We start from the raw sequence: 19,620 nt of genomic DNA, 5'->3' as shown, positions 1-19,620 counted from the left end.
GGACACGGTTGACGTTGGTTGCTCCCCTCTGGCCCGCGAGAGAATGGTTCACCGAGGTACTGCAATGGCTAGTAGACGTTCCCAGGACTCTTCCTCTAAGAGTGGACCTTCTGCGTCAGCCGCACGTAAAGAAGGTACACCCAAGCCTCCACGCTCTTCGTCTGACTGCCTTCAGACTATCGAAAGACTCTCAAGAGCTAGAGGCTTTTCGAAGGAGGCAGCCAGAGCGATTGCCAGAGCAAGGAGGACATCCACTCTCAAGGTCTACCAGTCAAAATGGGAAGTCTTCCGAAGCTGGTGCAAGGCGAATTCAGTTTCCTCAACCAGTACCTCTGTAACGCAGATAGCTGACTTCCTTTTACACCTAAGGAATGTAAGATCCCTATCAGCTCCTACGATCAAAGGTTACAGAAGCATGTTGGCAGCAGTCTTCCGCCACAGAGGCTTAGATCTTTCCACCAACAAAGATCTACAGGACCTCCTTAAGTCTTTTGAGACCTCAAAGGAGCGTCGGTTAGCCACACCAGGTTGGAACTTAGACGTGGTTTTAAGGTTCCTGATGTCAGCAAGGTTCGAACCGCTTCAATCAGCCTCTTTTAAAGATCTCACTTTGAAGACCCTTTTCCTCGTTTGCTTAGCAACAGCTAAAAGAGTCAGTGAGATACACGCCTTCAGCAGGAACATAGGTTTCACATCTGAAACGGCTACATGTTCCTTACAGCTTGGTTTTTTAGCTAAAAACGAGCTCCCTTCTCGTCCTTGGCCCAAATCGTTCGAGATTCCAAGCCTGTCCAGTTTGGTTGGAAACGAACAAGAGAGAGTACTATGCCCAGTAAGAGCTCTTAAGTACTATTTAAGACGTACAAAGCCATTACGAGGACAATCAGAAGCTTTATGGTGTTCTCTTAAGAAACCTTCTTTACCGATGTCGAAGAACGCAGTTTCTTATTACATCAGGCTTTTGATTAGAGAAGCCCATTCTCATCTGAATGAGGAAGACCATGCTTTGCTGAAGGTAAGGACACATGAAGTTAGAGCTGTCGCTACTTCAGTGGCCTTCAAACAGAACCGTTCTCTGCAGAGTGTAATGGATGCAACCTATTGGAGAAGCAAGTCAGTGTTCGCATCATTTTACCTTAAAGATGTCCAGTCTCTTTACGAGAACTGCTACACCCTGGGACCATTCGTAGCAGCGAGTGCAGTAGTAGGTGAGGGCTCAACCACTACATTCCCATAATCCCATAACCTTTTTTTAATCTTTCTCTTGAAATGCTTTTTATTGTTGTTTTTGGGTTGTACGGAAGGCTAAGAAGCCTTTCGCATCCTGGTTGATTTGGCGGGTGGTCAAATTCTTTCTTGAGAAGCGCCTAGATTAGAGGTTGTGATGAGGTCCTTTAGTATGGGTTGCAGCCCTTCATACTTCAGCACCTAGGAGTCGCTCAGAATCCTAAGAGGATCGCGAGGCTCAGTAAGGAAGACGTACTTAAAAAGGCAGAGTAATGGTTCAAGTCGACTTCCTTACCAGGTACTTATTAATTTTATGTCTGTTATTTTTGAATAACTGCTAAAATGAAATACGGGATACTTAGCTTCTAATGTTAACATGTATGCTGGTCTCCACCCACCCCCCTGGGTGTGAATCAGCTACATGATCACCGGGTAAGATTAATATTGAAAAATGTTATTTTCCTTAGTAAAATAAATTTTTGAATATACTTACCCGGTGATCATGAATTTAAGGACCCTCCCTTCCTCCCCATAGAGACCCAGTGGACCGAGGAGAAAATTGGTTCTTTTTGACAAGAAGTACCTGAGTACCTACTCGACAGATGGCGCTGTTGTTGTACACCCCCACCTGTATAGCGATCGCTGGCGTATCCCGACCTCAGGTTTTTTCTGTCGGGCAACAGAGTTGCAGCTACATGATCACCGGGTAAGTATATTCAAAAATTTATTTTACTAAGGAAAATAACATATTTGCCTTTTTTTTTTCTTTTCCTCATAGGGCTACATTCTTTTTTGAAGCTTTCCATTTTGTAGCATTCTGATTTTTCAACCAGTGTTAAGGCTTGGTTCATAATAAGAATTAATGTTGGTTTATAGAACATTCTTCAGTCAGGCAGGGAGGACATTCAGAGCATGTATTTCTTACACTCCCAATGAAATAAGGTCAAAGAGTTTTTCATAGGAAACAGTAGCTCCATAATATACACTTAAAAGTGTTGTCTCTGCAAGGACAGTATGCAATGTCAATTGGAGAATCCTAACTCAATCCTCTATTATTGAATTTTATAATTTTACTAATTTTTTTAGTATATAAAATGGAGCTACTAGTATGGGGGCTATGGCCTCTAGTCAAGAGCTCCCGCTTGGCTGTATATGCCGGGCAATCTGAATGAACGAACCAGGCTAGAACTAGCCTTTTGATTTGTTACCAGTGTAAAGTGGGGTCTCCAGCCAAATAATGAGATGCCTTCTGTACATGCTCCACAATTGCACAGGGCTCTCGTTCAACAGATGAGGGCCTTGTTCAGTGGACATGAGGGTGCGAGAGATAAAAAGCCACTGAACAACCTGCTTGATTCAAAGTACAGGTAGCCTTAATGGCTGCATCGGTCTATAACCAATGAAATAGTTTCATTTACTGAATGTACAGTACAACGCAATGACTTTTCAAATCTCCTCTAGGTTACCGAGAGCTTTCATAGCTTCAGGACTAAGAGGAATAGTCTCGGCAACAAGAAGAATGGGATTTTGTTAGAATTGGGAAACCCAGTGGGGTTGAGAAGCATTTTGTCTCTAGGATTGAACAGGTCTTTCAAAGGTCTTAGGCATTCTAGTAAGACAGTTGCTTGACGACTCATTTCTTTATACCATTCAGCAGGTGGTCCTGTATTTCCTTTCCAGACTTGGCTATTTTTCCCCATTGGAGCCATTGAGCTTGAAGCATCCTGCTTCTCCAACTAAGGTTATAGCTTGAATAGTAATAATAATGATAGTGTGTTACGGCCTGCATGGTAGGCAAAGAAAATGAGCATCAGGAAGTGCACTGATCATGACAGATGGGAAGTGCAAAAACATTGAGGCCCTAAGAACCCTGAAGAACAACTAACATATTACTTGGATGATATATTTGACCTCCCCCAGTGAATAATTGAACCTGGGAAATGCAAACTTTACGGTCTGAATTCTGCATTTATTATAAAAAAGATAAACAAAGTTCTTGCATATCTTTTTAGACTTTCATGGGTAAGCTCAAAGTACATATTTTCTTATGAGAGGTGAATTTAGGCTAAGGTAAATTTGATTAAGATGGGCCTCTGGAAGACAAAGATTGAAGAAGTGTTGATATAAAGCAAAAGGAGTGGTGTATATTTTACTTTAATTTTGTTGATAAATGTCACTATGTTTCTTATTGCTTATTAATTCTTATAATTATCAATAAGAAACTAATAACCCCAGTTACAACAACTACATATCAATAACAGTATTGTATTTTTTTAATTACAACTTTGAAGCTTTATTGCTTGTTTTTGTCTTTAATTTAATGATTTCTAGTCACTGCTATCAATTGGAATTTCATAGCAATTTAGATTGGTCTGTATTGATTTTTTATTTTATCGAGGCTAAAATACTACATCTCCAGATATGTTAATTATTCCTGCATGGATAAATATTTTCTCCATCTGCTACTATGCTTATCTTACTCATGGCTATATTGCACAGGCTATGGTCATCTATGTCTCTTCACTTGTAAGATTTCAGGCGCACTGAACAGGTTTAGAAATCTTCAAAGCATTTAGAAAGACAAAGACTTTTGCATGTAAAGTTGCTGGAATCTTCATCGCATTTTGTGAGGGCAAGAAAGTAATGGGGGAAAATGGTATTGAATGCACTATTGATAAGAAGTCATCTGACAATACATTTGCGTAAGACCTTTATACCTGAGAAGTATGGCAGGTTAAGATACAATCTGTTGTCTGAGGCAAGCAGTTTGTTAACCTATTATTATTATTATTATTATTATTGTTATTGTTATTGTTTTTGTTATTTATTATTAATTATTATTTATTATTTTATTATTATTTTATTATTATTATTATTATTACTACTACTACTTGTTAAGATACAACCCTAGTTGGAAAGGCATGGTGCTATAAGCCCAGGGGCCCCAACAAGGAAAATAGCCCAGTGAGGAAAGGAAACAGGGAAAATTATATATTTTAAGAAGAGTAACAACATTGAAATGAATATATTTCCTATATAAACTATAAAAATAATAGAAAGAGAAATAAGATTGAATAGTGTGCCTGAGTGTACCCTATATGCTAATCTGTTGTAAGGACTAAATGATTGGCAATATTAGGTAGACAAAACAGTAGGCAGTATTAGGTAGACTAAATTATAGGCAATATTAGGTAGACTAAATGATAGGCAATATTAGGTACAGTACTTGAGCTCTTAATTTTATATTTGAGTGAATGTCATGATACTGTATATTGTATTAGGTAGACAAAACAATAGGTAATATTAGGTAGACTAAATGATAGACAATATTAGGTAGACTAAACTATAGACAATATTAGGTACAGTACTTGAGTTCTTGATTTTATATTTGAGTGAATGTCATGATACTGTATATTGTATTAGGTAGACAAAACAATAGGTAATATTAGGTAGACTAAATGATAGGCAATATAAGGTTGACTTTGGCAATATTAGGTACAGTACTTGAGCTCTTAATTTTATATTTAAGTAAATGTCATATACTGTACAGTACATTGTATTTTATGAAAAATGTTAAGCTGAAAATGTAAAAGGTAAAATAAAGGTGTGCACGCAATGACCCTCTTGCACAAGGGAGCAATGGATTACCTGCAGATGTTTGGGGTCAGCTTGTGCAGAGGATCCGGGATGCTGATTTCCCCAAGATAGGGTGAATAAAGAAAGGAAAAGAGCCAAATATTCCTTTTCATTCACTCAGACAAGTGTATGAGTGTATTACTTCAGGGTATCCACTTCAGGGTATCGAAAGCCTTTACAATTCATATATTAGATGTGGAATTGCAGTTTTGATGAAGCCTATACTCGTTGTATACCATGTTATGCTGCATTTAGTTTTGAGAGAAAATACATCAGGTTTATTAATACCCTGTTATCAATTATGGAAACTGGGTTAAGAACATGAATTTTTTTTTTTTTTTTTTTTTTTTTTTTTTTTTTTTTTTTTTTTTAGAAATACAGATACTAGACTTCAAATTTATCATTTTTTGTTTGTATTAATGTTTTATTTCTTTCAATTTTTTTTTTTTTGGTAGAAATACAGATAGTAAACTTCATCTTTATCAATATCTGTTTGTATTAATGTTTTATTTCTTTCATTTCAGATGTATCTCCAAAGGTAAGGGATATACTATGTGCTGCTGGGGTCCTTTAGATACCAATATTTATTTATTTTACAATTAGGGTGTATTGTGTAAATTTATATATATATATGTACTGTCAGTAGGTCATACTCCAGCAGTACTTGGTATACAGGCTATCCACAATGACGTACAGTAGTTTTAAAGTGTTCAAGTCCTATACATTTTTTGATTTAATGATAGCTTTATAATACTTAACGAAATGAAATTGCTTGATATAATTTATAGTTTAGAGCGAATTTGTTACCATCTTATATCAATTTAATGTTTAATCGTCCTCGGTAAATGATTGTTCAAAATTTCCTTAGTGATTACTTACATTAGTATTTAAATGGCTTCATTTGATTTATAGTATAAAGTAAATTCATCAACATCTTGTATCAATTTAATGTTGAATCGTCCTTTTGGCTTATAATATCTCAAAATTTCCTTTAGTAAATTACTTGCATTAAGACAATCTTTTAAAAACAATCAGAAATTTTTCTGTTAAGTCTTGATGAATAATTACAATTCACATTAATTAACATTGCTTTTTTATACTGTAACGTTTATAACGTTATGAATTTTTTCATTTTGCAATTTGGTTATTGTGGATAGTTTTTCTTCTTCAATGACATCTCTATGGGGCCCAAAGGTAAGGAAATTGTTCCATAGTTCCGGCATTTAATGATAACCTTCAGATTTTATGTACAGTAACTGATTTCTTAAGCGCCCTCTAGAACAGATCCAGTTTGATTTCAGTAAATTTTTAGAAAACCGATTTAATTTCAGTAAATTTTAAGAAAACCAATTTAATTTCAGTAAATTTTAAGAAAACCTATTTTAATTTCAGTAAATTTTAAGAAAACCGATTTATTTTCAATATTAAACTTACCCGATAATCATGTAGCTGTCAACTCCGTTGCCCGACAGAATTCTATGGAGGGATACGCCAGCTATCACAATACTAGAAGGGGGGTGTACTTACCAGCGCCACCTGTGGCCAGGTACTCAAGTACTTCTTGTTGACACCTCCTCAATTATTCCTCTGTCGTGCTTCCGGCAAGACGTTCTGGGATACGCTTATGATCTTCGAGTTTGTTCACGGCTAATTGGTGAAGTATTCTCTCAGATTTCGGCTGTCGCATTACTGGAAACCTTCTTATATTAGCTAGATAGCTTTTATATAGTCCTGATTAACGGTTAACGATCTTTTGCTTGATTTTGGAAACCCCTTTGGCTAACTCTTTGGATTCAAGATGTCTGACATTTCGCAAGCCCCCTCCCATAGACGATGTAGGTCTTGCAATAGGCGTATTCCGAAGGCCTCGGTAGATCATCACACCGCTTGTTCTGACTGTAGGGACAGGCCCTGTCAGTTAGAAAATCGATGTGAGGAATGCGCCGGACTTTCAGAACTGGAATTTGTCCGTCTTTTAAAATATTCATCTAAGTTAGAGAGAGGTAGAGTTAGGAGGAGTTCTTCTCACTCTTCTATGTTTTCCTCACCTCATGACCCCCTACCTTTTCCTACCCCTGTAGTGGCTACCCCCGAACCTACTGTTTGCCCTCCGCCTGATATGTCTGTTGTTTTGCGTGCTATTCAGGCCTTAGGCGATAAAGTAGAGTCAGTGGTAAGTGACCATAAGTCTCTGATGGCCGAAGTTAAGGAACTTAAGGTCAAGAGTGCAGTGGGTGGAGTTAGTGCCAGTGCTGTGACGAGTGCTAGTGTCAGTGCAGTGCCAAGTGCTAGTGTCAGTGCCAGTGTGGTGCGTGAGGATTCTTCTGTGCGAGCCAGTCGTCCTCCCAGTCCGGGACCTCTTGCAAGCTCCCATGCCCAGGGGAGAAGCAATGTCGAAGGGCATAAGGGTTCGGCAGGCCTTGTTAGGCGCACAGAAGTTTCCTCGGTGGTTGCGGGCGTGTCTTCCAAAGACCGTCACTCCCACCCGCAGACGATTGAGCCCGTCTTTTTCTCGTCCGCTGATCATCTGTCAGGGAAGAAACGTTGGTCTCAGGTCTCGAGACCACTTAAACGCAGAGTCCAGTCCGCGAGTGCTCAGCCAGGTTGCAGTCATTGGCTCAGCTCTGACTCGCCACAGTCATCTGTCGACTGCACTCCGCCCAAGAGGAGTAAGGTTCTGCCACAACAGAGCTCGACTGTCGACCCTAAGTGGACTCTACTGCAGTCCATGCAAGCACAGCTTTCGGACTTGATGCGTGAGTGTCGGGCTGAGAGTGTTGCTCCTCCGCCTCCGCCTACACTCCCTCCGCCTGCGCTCGCTCCGCCTGCGCTCGCTCCGCCTGCGCTCGCTCCGCCTGCGCTTGCTCCGCCTGATCGCAGTTCCACCTGCCAGGCGTACGATGTTGAGCCACAGTCTGAGTTTGCTGTTCCCAGTGGTGTTCAGCCTCCGCCTTCTTTAAGGCAACCTTTGCTATGGGATCAGGAGGATTATACCTCTCTTCCTCCGCCTCCCTTTGCTGCTCCACCAGTGGTGCAACTCTTGGCTGAGGTACAACAACCTCTCCCGTCCATGAGTCAGTCTCCTCAGCTCTCGCTGCAGCGAGCTCAACCATCCACAAGGCAAGCTCCACTACACCTTGGCCTTGCGCCCCAGGAGCCTCAGCTTGCGAGACATTTACCTTGTTCTGCGCAGCCTCTACCTTATCACGCTCCGCTCACACCACAGGAACAGGAACTTGCTACTCCGCTTCCACCAACCGCTCAGCAAGCGCAATCCTTGGGTTCAACCGCTCATGCTAGGAGTCAGCCTCCTCCACCCATGCGCCTTCCTTCTGCTTCGTCTGCTATTCAGCCTTTGCAGTCTGAGCCTCAGGTTCTCCCTCAACAGTTACTTGAAGAGGAAACCACTACTATTGTTCCTACTCGTTCTGACTCTGCTGTTCAGCATTCTTGTCCGATACCTTCGCTACACTCTGGTGATGAGGCGTCTGATGATGAGGAGGCACACCTGGATCCCTCATCAGACTTGGATGAATCCAAGCCTTCTCCACAGTCTATTGACTTTCGTAAGGTCTTGGTTCTGCTTAGGGAGGTTTACCCAGACCACTTTGTCTCGGCTATTCCCCGCTCTCCGCCATCTGAGTTTTCGCTGGGCATACAACAAGCTAAGTCCTCCTATACTAAGCTAGTCCTAGCAAGGTCCTCTAAGAGAGCATTAAGGATCTTAGGGGAGTGGCTGCAGTCTAAGCAACACCTAGGCAAGACTTCTTTCATGTTCCCGCCGACCAAGCTCACTTCGAAAGCGAGCGTTTGGTATGCCACAGGAGAAGCACCAGGCTTGGGAGTACCTGCCTCTGCCCAGGCTGACTTCTCAAGTCTGGTGGACTCGCCTCGGAGAACTGCAATGAGGCGCTCTAAGGTTTGCTGGACCTTCTCAGACCTTGATCACTTACTGAAAGGACTGTTTAGAGCATTTGAGATGTTCAACTTTCTTGACTGGTGCCTGGGGGCCCTCAGCAAGAAGACCTCTCCTGCGGACAAGGATTCTGCCATGCTATTAATGTCCTGCATGGATAAGGCCATTAGGGATGGATCTGGTGAGCTTGCGTCGATGTTTGTATCAGGGGTTTTGAAGAAAAGGGAACAGCTGTGTACCTTCCTTTCCTCCAGCATTACACCTTGCCAAAGGTCACAACTCCTTTTTGCTCCGCTCTCGAAGTTCCTCTTCCCTGAAGAGCTGGTTAAGGACTTGTCTGCTGCCCTGATACAAAAGGACACACACGATCTTGTAGCCTCATCGGCTCGTAAGTCTAAGGTTTCTACCTCAGTCCCCCAAGACTTATCGCTCACCAGTGGCTGATACCCCTGCGACGAGGTTCATACCGCCCTTTCGTGGTAGAGCCCCCAGCCGAGGAAGCTCCCGTCCAGACTCTTTCAGGAGCAAGTCCAGGAAAGGCTCCAGGACATCTAAAGGTAAACACTGACTCTCCGCATCTCCAGACAGCAGTAGGAGCCAGGCTCAAGATCTTCTGGCGAGCCTGGGAGAAGAGAGGTGCAGACGCCCAGTCTGTCAGTTGGCTGAGGAACGGTTACAGGATTCCATTCTGCCTCAAACCACCCTCTGACCACATCACCCATCAACCTCTCTCCCAACTACAAAGAAGAGGACAAGAGGCTAGCATTGCACCAGGAGGTGTCGCTACTTGTGCAGAAGAAGGCAGTGGTTATAGTCCGGGACCATCAATCCCCGGGCTTCTACAACCGTCTCTTTCTTGTGGCCAAGAAGACAGGAGGTTGGAGACCGGTGCTGGACGTCAGCGCGCTCAACGCGTATGTCACCAAGCAGACGTTCACGATGGAGACGACGAAGTCGGTCTTAGCAGCGGTCAGGCAGGAGGACTGGATGGTCTCGTTGGACTTGAAAGATGCCTACTTTCACGTTCCTATTCATCCAGACTCCTAACCTTTCCTGAGATTCGTTTTCGGAAAGGTTGTCTACCAATTCCAAGCCCTGTGTTTTGGCCTAAGCACAGCTCCTATGGTCTTTACTCATCTGATGAGGAATATAGCAAAATTCCTACACTTATCGGACATCAGAGCCTCCCTCTACTTGGACGACTGGCTGTTGAGAGCCTCCACGAGTCGTCGCTGTCTGGAGAATCTCAATTGGACTTTAGACTTAATCAGAGAACTGGGTCTATTAGTCAACATAGAAAAGTCTCAACTCATTCCCTCCCAATCCATTGTGTACCTGGGAATGGAGATTCGGAGTCAGGATTTTCGGGCTTTTCCTTCGGCCCCCAGGATAAGCCAAGCCCTAGAGTGCATCATGAGCATGCTGAAGAGGAGCAGTTGCTCGGTGAGACAGTGGATGAGTCTCACAGGGACCCTTTCATCACTGGCCCTGTTCGTCGAGCTAGGGAGACTCCACCTCCGCCCTCTTCAATTCCATCTTGCAGCTCATTGGGACAAGGGTTCGACTCTCGAAGCAGTCTCTATCCCAATCACCCAAGAGATGAAGACCACTCTCCTGTGGTGGAAGCTCAACCTCCTTCTCAGGGAGGGTCTATCGTTGGCTATTCAGACCCCCAATCTTCATCTCTTCTCAGATGCATCGGACTCGGGCTGGGGTGCGACCTTGAACGGACGGGAATGCTCGGGAACGTGGAACGAAGAACAGGGATTACTCCACATCAACTGCAAGGAGCTACTAGCAGTTCATTTAGCCCTGTTGAACTTCAAGTCCCTCCTGCTAGGCAAAGTGGTGGAGGTGAACTCAGACAATACCACAGCCTTGGCTTACATCTCCAAGCAAGGAGGGACCCATTCGAGGAGCCTATACGAGATCGCAAGGGACCTCCTCATTTGGTCAAGAGGTCTAAACCTCACTCTGGTCACGAGGTTCATTCAGGGCGATATGAACGTCTCAGCAGATCGCCTAAGCAGAAGGAATCAGGTCATTCCCACGGAATGGACCCTCCACAAGAGTGTGTGCAACAGACTTTGGACCTTGTGGGGTCAACCTACCATAGATCTGTTTGCCACCTCCATAACCAAGAGACTTCCTCTGTACTGTTCCCCTGTTCCAGACCCTGCAGCAGTTCATGTGGATGCTTTTCTACTGAACTGGTCCCATCTTGACCTGTACGCATTCCCACCGTTCAAGATAATAAACAAAGTTCTGCAGAAATTCCTCTCGCACGAAGGGACACGGCTGACGCTGGTTGCTCCCCTTTGGCCTGCAAGAGAATGGTTCACAGAGGTACTTCAATGGCTAGTCGACATCCCCAGGACTCTACCTCTAAGAGTGGACCTTCTACGTCAACCTCACGTAGACAGGTTGCACCCAAACCTCCACGCTCTTCGGCTGACTGCCTTCAGACTGTCGAAAGATTCGCTAGAGCTAGAGGCTTTTCGAAGGAGGCAGCCAGTGCGATTGCCAGAGCGAGAAGGGTTTCCACTCGTAGAGTCTACCAGTCTAAGTGGGAGGTCTTCCGAAGCTGGTGTAGAGCCAATTCAATATCCTCTACCAATACCTCTGTGACCCAAATAGCTGACTTCCTTCTACATCTTAGGAATGAGAGATCCCTTTCAGCCCCTACGATTAAAGGATATAGGAGTATGTTGGCTTCAGTTCTCCGCCACAGAGGTTTGGACCTTTCTTCCAACAAGGACCTTCAAGACATTCTTAAGTCTTTTGAGACGTCTAAAGAGCGTCGTCTATCCACTCCAGGCTGGAACCTAGACGTAGTCTTAAGGTTCCTTATGTCTCCTAGGTTCGAACCTCTCCAGTCAGCTTCCTTCAAGGACCTTACCCTCAAGACTCTCTTTCTCGTCTGCCTTGCAACAGCTAAGAGAGTCAGTGAGGTTCATGCCTTCAGCAAGAACATTGGTTTCACGACCGAATCTGCAACATGTTCTTTTCAGCTTGGATTCCTAGCAAAGAACGAACTTCCTTCACGTCCTTGGCCTAGATCGTTTGAAATACCTAGCCTCTCCAACATGGTAGGTAACGAACTAGAGAGAGTTCTTTGCCCTGTCAGAGCTCTCAAATTTTATCTTAAGAGGTCTAAACCTCTTCGAGGACAGTCAGAAGCCTTATGGTGTGCCATCAAGAAACCTTCGAGGCCCATGTCCAAGAATGGGGTTTCATATTATATAAGGCTTCTGATTAGAGAAGCCCACTCTCACTTAAAGGAGGAAGACCTTGCATTGCTGAAGGTAAGGACCCACGAAGTAAGAGCCGTAGCTACTTCGATGGCCTTTAATAAAAACCGTTCTCTGCAGAGCATAATGGATGCAACCTATTGGAGGAGCAAGTCAGTGTTTGCATCATTTTATCTGAAGGATGTCCAGTCTCTTTACGAGAACTGCTACACCCTGGGACCATTCGTAGCAGCGAGTGCAGTAGTAGGTGAGGGCTCAGCCACTACATTCCCTTAATCCCATAACCTTTTTTAACCTTTCTCTTGAATGCTTTTATTGTTGTTTTTATGGTTGTTACGGTAGGCTAAGAAGCCTTCCGCATCCTTTTGATTTGGCGGGTGGTCTATTCATTCTTGAGAAGCGCCTGGGTTAGAGGTTTTGTAGAGGTCCTTTAGTAGGGGTTGCAACCCCATATACTTTGGCACCTTTGGGTTGATTCAGCCTCCAAGAGGAACGCTGCGCTCAGTAAGGAAGACGAACTTAAAAAAGAGGCAGAGTAACGGTTCAATTCGACTTCCTTACCAGGTACTTATTATTTCATTGTTATTTGAGATAACTGTTATATGAAATATGGGATACTTAGCTATCCTTTAATCTTGTACACTGGTTTTCACCCACCCCCCTGGGTGTGAATCAGCTACATGATTATCGGGTAAGTTTAATATTGAAAAATGTTATTTTTATTAGTAAAATAAATTTTTGAATATACTTACCCGATAATCATGATTTAATCGACCCTCCCTTCCTCCCCAGAGAGAACCAGTGGACCGAGGAATAATTGAGGAGGTGTCAACAAGAAGTACTTGAGTACCTGGCCACAGGTGGCGCTGGTAAGTACACCCCCTTCTAGTATTGTGATAGCTGGCGTATCCCTCCATAGAATTCTGTCGGGCAACGGAGTTGACAGCTACATGATTATCGGGTAAGTATATTCAAAAATTTATTTTACTAATAAAAATAACATATTTCAGTAAATTTTAAGAAAACCGATTTAATTTCAGTAAATTTTAAGAAAACCGATTTAATTTCAGTAAATTTTATCAAAACCGATATATTTTCAATATTAAACTTACCCGATAATCATGTAGCTGTCAACTCCGTTGCCCGACAGAATTCTATGGAGGGATACGCCAGCTATCACAATACTAGAAGGGGGTGTACTTACCAGCGCCACCTGTGGCCAGGTACTATAGTACTTCTTGTTGACACCTCCTCAATTTTTCCTCTGTCGTGCTTCCGGCAAGACGTTCTGGGATACGCTTATGATCTTCGAGTATTTTCACGGCTTTTGGTGAAGTATTCTCTCAGATTTCGGCTGTCGCTTTACTGGAAAACCTTCTTATATTAGCTTAGATAGCTTTTATATAGTCCTGATTAACGGTTAACGATCTTTTGCTTGATTTTGGAACCCCACTTGGCTAACTCTTTGGATTCAAGATGTCTGACATTTCGCAAGCCCCCACCCATAGGCGATGTAGGTCTTGCAATAGGCGTATTCCGAAGGCCTCGGTAGATCCTCACACCGCTTGTTCTGACTGTAGGGATAGGCCCTGTCAGTTAGAAAATCGATGTGAGGAATGCGCCGGACTTTCGGAACTTGATTTTGTCCGTCTTTTGAAATATTCAACTAAGTTAGAGAGAGGCAGAGTTAGGAGGAGTTCTTCTCACTCTTCACTTTTTTCCTCACCTCATGATCCCCTACCTTTTCCTACCCCTGTAGTGGCTACCCCCGAACCTACTATTTGCCCTCAGCCTGATATGTCTGTTGTGTTGCGTGCTATTCAGGCCTTAGGCGATAAAGTAGAGTCAGTGGTTAGCGATCATAAGTCTCTTATGGCCGAAGTCAAGGAGCTTAAGGTCAAGAGTGCAGTGGGTGGTATTAGTGCCAGTGCTGTGACGAGTGCTAGTGTCAGTGCAGTGCCAAGTGCTAGTGTCAGTGTCAGTGTGGTGCGTGAGGATACTTCTGTGCGCGCCAGTCGTCCTCCCAGTCCGGGACCTCTTGCAAGCTCCCATGCCCAGGGGAGAAGCAATGTCGAAGGGCAAAAGGGTTCGGCAGGCCTTGATCGGCGCACAGAAGTATCCTCGGTGGTTGCGGGCGTGTCTTCCAGAGACCGTCACTCCCACCTGCAGACGATTGAGCCCGTCTTTTACTCGTCCGCTGATCAATTATCAGGGAAGAAACGCTGGACTCAGGTCTCTAGACCACTCAAACGCAGAGTCCAGTACGCGAGCGCTCTACCGGGCTGCAGTCATTGGCTCAGCTCTGACTCGCCACAGTCATCAGTCGACTGCACTCCGCCCAAGAGGAGTAAGGTTCTGCCGCAACAGATCTCTGCTGTTCAGGCTTTGCCTCAGCAGACCGTAGTGTCTGCCGACCCCAAGTTGTCTCTTCTGCAGTCCATGCAGTCACAACTTTCGGTCTTGATGCGTGAGTGTCGAGCTGAGAAGGTTGCGCCTCCGCCTCCGCCTGCACTTGCTCCGCCTGCGCTCGCTCCGCCTGCGCTCGCTCCGCCTGACCGCAGTACCACCTGCCAGGCGTACGATGTTGAGCCACGTTCTGAGTTTACTGTTCCCTGTGGTGTTCAGCCTCCTCCTTCAAGGCAACCTCAGCAATGGGATCAGGAGGCTTATACCCCTCTTCCTCCGCTTCCACTTGCTGCTCCACCAGTGATGCAACACTCAGTCGAGGTACAACAACCTCTCCCAACCATGAGTCAGTCTCCTCAGCTCTCGCTGCAGCGAGCTCAACCCTCCTCTAGGCAAGCACCACAACACCTTAGCCTTGCGCCTCAGGAGCCTCAACTGGCGAGACATTTACTTTGTTCTGCGCAGCCTCTATCTCATCGCTCTCCGCTCACACCACAGGAACAGGAACTTACTACTCCGCTTCCGCCAACCTCTCAGCAAGCTCAACCCTTGAGTTCAGCCACTCATGCCAGGAGTCAGCCTCCTCCACCCATGCGCCTTCCTTCTGCTTCTGCTTTTGTTCAGCCTTTGCAGTCTGAGCCTCAGGTGTTCCCTCAACAGAGTCTTGAAGAGGAAACCACTAATATTGATGTTCCAGCTCGTACTGACTCTGCTGTTCAGCATACCTGTCCGATCTCTTCGCTACACTCTGGTGATGAGGCGTCTGATGATGAGGCGGCACACCTGGATCCCTCATCAGACGTGGATGAATCCAAGCCTTCTCCACAGTCTATTGACTTTCGTAAGGTCTTGGCTCTGCTTAGGGAGGTATACCCAGACCACTTTGTCTCTGCTATTCCCCGCTCTCCACCGTCTGAGTTTTCGCTGGGCATGCAGCCAGCTAAGTCGACCTATACTAAGCTAGTCCTAGCAAGGTCCTCTAAGAGAGCGTTAAGGATCTTAGGGGAGTGGCTGCAGACTAAGCAACACCTTGGCAAGACTTCTTTCATGTTTCCTCCGACTAAGCTCACTTCTAAAGCGAGCGTTTGGTATGCCACAGGAGGGGAACCAGGCTTGGGAGTACCTGCCTCTGCCCAGGCTGACTTCTCAAGTCTGGTAGACTCGCCTCGTAGAACTGCAATGAGGCGCTCTAAGGTTTGCTGGACCTTCTCAGACCTTGATCACTTCCTGAAGGGAGTTTTTAGAGCATTTGAGATGTTCAACTTTCTAGACTGGTGCCTGGGGGCCCTCAGCAAGAAGACCTCCCCTGCGGACAAGGATTCTGCCATGCTATTAATGTCCTGCATGGATAAGGCCATTAGAGATGGATCTGGCGAGCTTGCGTCGATGTTTGTATCAGGGGTTCTTAAGAAAAGGGAACAGCTTTGTACCTTCCTTTCCTCCAGCATTACACCTTGTCAAAGGTCACAACTCCTTTTCGCTCCGCTCTCGAAGTTCCTCTTCCCCGAAGAGCTGGTTAAGGACTTGTCTGCTGCCCTGATACAAAAGGACACACATGATCTTGTAGCCTCATCGGCTCGTAAGTCTAAGGTTGCTACCTCTGTCCCCAGGACTTATCGCACCCCAGTGGCTGATACTCCTGCTACGAGGTTCATACCGCCCTTTCGTGGTAGAGCCCCCAGCCGAGGAAGCTCCCGTCCAGACTCTTCCAGAAGCAAGTCTAGGAAAGGCTCCAAGGCCTCTAAGGGAAAAAACTGACTCTCCGCATCTCCAGACAGCAGTAGGCGCCAGACTCAAGAGCTTCTGGCAAGCCTGGGAAAAGAGAGGTGCAGACGCCCAGTCTGTCAGTTGGCTGAGGGAGGGTTACAGGATTCCATTCTGCCTCAAACCCCCTCTGACCACATCTCCCATCAACCTCTCTCCCAACTACAAAGAAGAGGACAAGAGGCTAGCGTTGCACCAGGAGGTGTCGCTTCTTGTGCAGAAGAAGGCAGTGGTTATAGTCCGGGACCATCAATCCCCGGGCTTCTACAACCGTCTCTTTCTAGTGGCCAAGAAGACAGGAGGTTGGAGACCGGTGCTGGACGTCAGCGCGCTCAATGCGTATGTCACCAAGCAGACGTTCACGATGGAGACGACGAAGTCGGTCCTAGCAGCGGTCAGGCAGGAGGACTGGATGGTCTCGTTGGACTTGAAAGATGCCTACTTTCACGTTCCTATTCATCCAGACTCCCAACCTTTCCTGAGATTCGTTTTTGGAAAGGTTGTCTACCAATTCCAAGCCCTGTGTTTTGGCCTAAGCACAGCTCCTATGGTGTTCACGCATCTGATGAGGAATATAGCAAAATTCCTCCACTTATCGGACATCAGAGCCTCCCTCTACTTAGACGACTGGCTGTTGAGAGCCTCCACGAGTCGTCGCTGTCTGGAGAGTCTCAACTGGACTTTGGACTTAATCAGAGAACTGGGTCTGTTAGTCAACACAGAAAAGTCTCAGCTCATTCCCTCCCAATCCATTGTGTACCTGGGAATGGAGATTCGGAGTCAGGATTTTCGGGCTTTTCCATCGGCCCCCAGGATAAGCCAAGCCCTAGAGTGCATCATGAGCATGCTGAAGAGGAGCAGTTGCTCGGTGAGACAGTGGATGAGTCTCACAGGGACCCTTTCATCACTGGCCCTGTTCGTCGAGCTAGGGAGACTCCACCTCCGCCCTCTTCAATTCCATCTTGCAGCTCATTGGGACAAGGGTTTGACTCTCGAAGCAGTCTCTATCCCAGTCACCAAAGAGATGAAGACCACTCTCTTGTGGTGGAAGCACAATCTCCTTCTCAGGGAGGGCCTATCGTTGGCTATTCAGACCCCCAATCTTCATCTCTTCTCAGATGCATCGGACTCGGGGTGGGGTGCAACCTTGAACGGACGGGAATGCTCGGGAACGTGGAACGAAGAACAGGGAACGCTCCACATCAACTGCAAGGAGCTACTAGCAGTTCATTTAGCCCTGCTGAACTTCAAGTCCCTCCTGCTAGGCAAAGTGGTGGAGGTGAACTCAGACAACACCACAGCCTTGGCTTACATCTCCAAGCAAGGAGGGACCCATTCGAGGAGCCTATACGAGATCGCAAGGGACCTCCTCATTTGGTCAAGAAGTCAAAACCTCACTTTAGTCACGAGGTTCATTCAGGGCAATATGAACGTCTCAGCAGATCGCCTAAGCAGAAGGAATCAGGTCATTCCCACGGAATGGACCCTCCACAAGAGTGTGTGCAACAGACTTTGGACCTTGTGGGGTCAACCTACCATAGATCTGTTTGCCACCTCCATAACCAAGAGACTTCCGCTGTACTGTTCCCCAGTTCCAGACCCTGCAGCAGTTCATGTGGATGCTTTTCTACTGAACTGGTCCCATCTCGACCTTTACGCATTCCCACCGTTCAAGATAATAAACAAAGTTCTGCAGAAATTCATCTCGCACGAAGGGACACGGCTGACGCTGGTTGCTCCCCTTTGGCCTGCAAGAGAATGGTTCACAGAGGTACTTCAATGGCTAGTCGACATCCCCAGGACTCTACCTCTAAGAGTGGACCTTCTACGTCAACCTCACGTAGACAGGTTGCACCCAAATCTCCACGCTCTTCGGCTGACTGCCTTCAGACTGTCGAAAGATTCGCTAGAGCTAGAGGCTTTTCGAAGGAGGCAGCCAGTGCGATTGCCAGAGCAAGAAGGGTTTCCACTCGTAGAGTCTACCAATCTAAGTGGGAAGTCTTCCGGAGCTGGTGTAGAGCCAATTCAGTATCCTCTACCAATACCTCTGTGACCCAAATAGCTGACTTCCTTTTACACCATAGGAATGAGAGATCCCTTTCAGCCCCTACGATTAAAGGGTATAGGAGTATGTTGGCTTCAGTTCTCCGCCACAGAGGTTTGGACCTTTCTTCCAACAAGGACCTTCAAGACATCCTTAAGTCTTTTGAGACGTCTAAAGAGCGTCGTCTATCCACTCCAGGCTGGAACCTAGACGTAGTCTTAAGGTTCCTTATGTCACCTAGGTTCGAACCTCTCCAGTCAGCTTCCTTCAAGGACCTTACCCTCAAGACTCTTTTTCTCGTCTGCCTTGCAACAGCTAAGAGAGTCAGTGAGGTTCATGCCTTCAGCAAGAACATTGGTTTCACGACCGAATCTGCAACATGTTCTTTTCAGCTCGGATTCCTAGCAAAGAACGAACTTCCTTCACGTCCTTGGCCTAGATCGTTTGAAATACCTAGCCTCTCCAACATGGTAGGTAACGAACTAGAGAGAGTTCTTTGCCCTGTCAGAGCTCTCAAGTATTATCTTAATAGGTCTAAACCTATTCGAGGACAGTCAGAAGCCTTATGGTGTGCCATCAAGAAACCTTCGAGGCCCATGTCCAAGAACGGGGTTTCGTATTATATAAGGCTTCTGATTAGAGAAGCCCATTCTCACTTAAAGGAGGAAGACCTTGCATTGCTGAAGGTAAGGACCCACGAAGTAAGAGCCGTAGCTACTTCGATGGCCTTTAATAAAAACCGTTCTCTGCAGAGCATAATGGATGCAACCTATTGGAGGAGCAAGTCAGTGTTTGCATCATTTTATCTTAAAGATGTCCAGTCTCTTTACGAGAACTGCTACACCCTGGGACCATTCGTAGCAGCGAGTGCAGTAGTAGGTGAGGGCTCAGCCACTACATTCCCTTAATCCCATAACCTTTTTTAACCTTTCTCTTGAATGCTTTTATTGTTGTTTTTATGGTTGTTACGGTAGGCTAAGAAGCCTTCCGCATCCTTTTGATTTGGCGGGTGGTCAATTCATTCTTGAGAAGCGCCTGGGTTAGAGGTTATGTAGAGGTCCTTTAGTAGGGGTTGCAGCCCTATATACTTTAGCACCTTTGAGTTGATTCAGCCTCCAAGAGGAACGCTGCGCTCAGTAAGGAAGACGAACTTAAAAAAGAGGCAGAGTAACGGTTCAATTCGACTTCCTTACCAGGTACTTATTATTTCATTGTTATTTGAGATAACTGTTATATGAAATATGGGATACTTAGCTATCCTTTAATCTTGTACACTGGTTTTCACCCACCCCCCTGGGTGTGAATCAGCTACATGATTATCGGGTAAGTTTAATATTGAAAAATGTTATTTTTATTAGTAAAATAAATTTTTGAAT

The 19,620-nt window shown here is 45.4% G+C and overlaps 1 long non-coding RNA gene across 1 annotated transcript in view; it reads left to right on the top strand.

Moving 5' to 3' along the window:
• Window positions 1-6,205, top strand: part of LOC137633253 (uncharacterized) — a 53,192-nt gene extending 46,987 nt beyond the window's left edge. Inside the window, exon 3 of the long non-coding RNA XR_011042164.1 lies at window positions 5,388-6,205. This is a non-coding gene — a long non-coding RNA (uncharacterized lncRNA). The remainder of the gene's footprint in view (window positions 1-5,387) is intronic.
• Window positions 6,206-19,620: the final 13,415 nt, after the last annotated feature.

Source organism: Palaemon carinicauda, chromosome 42 (assembly GCF_036898095.1).
Source record: "Palaemon carinicauda isolate YSFRI2023 chromosome 42, ASM3689809v2, whole genome shotgun sequence".
NCBI lineage: Eukaryota > Metazoa > Arthropoda > Malacostraca > Decapoda > Palaemonidae > Palaemon > Palaemon carinicauda.
Note: the sequence above shows the minus strand (reverse complement) of the source record. Positions and strands in the feature narration are given on the sequence as shown.